Here is a 747-nt window from a genome sequence, read left to right as displayed (position 1 = left end):
CCTTTTTTTGCTAGTAGGACGTCAGAGGAGGGAGAAGGGCACGGGGGAGCAGACAGCAGCGTCCCAGGGCAGGGGGTGGCACTGCACCAAAGATCTGGTGATGGCAGCTGTAGAGTGTTACCAGACACCTCACACGTGACCTGCATATTTAAAAGATTTATTTGTACAAATGTACAGCATTTACAGGAGTTAAACATTAGGCGTTTAAAAGCAATATCGCTTATAGAGAGCCTGAAAATAAAACCATTGCAGCTCAGCATTTGTGTGCTTTGAAAATCCCCTACGGCGCTGCGGGCTTTCCGGGCACACCGACCTGCTGCCACGGGGGCGGTCCCGCGGGGCTTCTCTGCTTGGTCTCTGTCACCTTAATTGGCCCCTTTCAAGCTCAGTGTTGATAATCTCCTGTCACAGCTGGACAGAGCAGCTCCGTGGGCCAGTGCTCAGGTCCCTTTTGAAGCTGTGGCACACCGGTGGGGCGGTGGCACCAGCACAGCACAGGAGCTGGGACTGTCTCCAGCTGCAGCCACGTGGGTCAGAGCAAAGCTGGTGTGTGCTTAGGAGTGGCTCCTCCTCGGGTCTTGGCAGGACCTTAGGACTGGCAGCTGGACACCCTTAGGTGGGATGTGGTGTTTATATCCAAGCTGTTTTCTTAGGCATGAGGTCTTGTCTTTCTAGGCATCATGTGCTTGAGCTGCCACCACCAGCATGAGAGCCCTGAGGGGGCGGGGAGCTCCCATAATCCCCCGT

This window comes from Buceros rhinoceros, unplaced genomic scaffold, assembly GCF_000710305.1.
Source record: "Buceros rhinoceros silvestris isolate BGI_N320 unplaced genomic scaffold, ASM71030v1 scaffold16596, whole genome shotgun sequence".
Lineage (NCBI taxonomy): Eukaryota > Metazoa > Chordata > Aves > Bucerotiformes > Bucerotidae > Buceros > Buceros rhinoceros.
Note: the sequence above shows the minus strand (reverse complement) of the source record.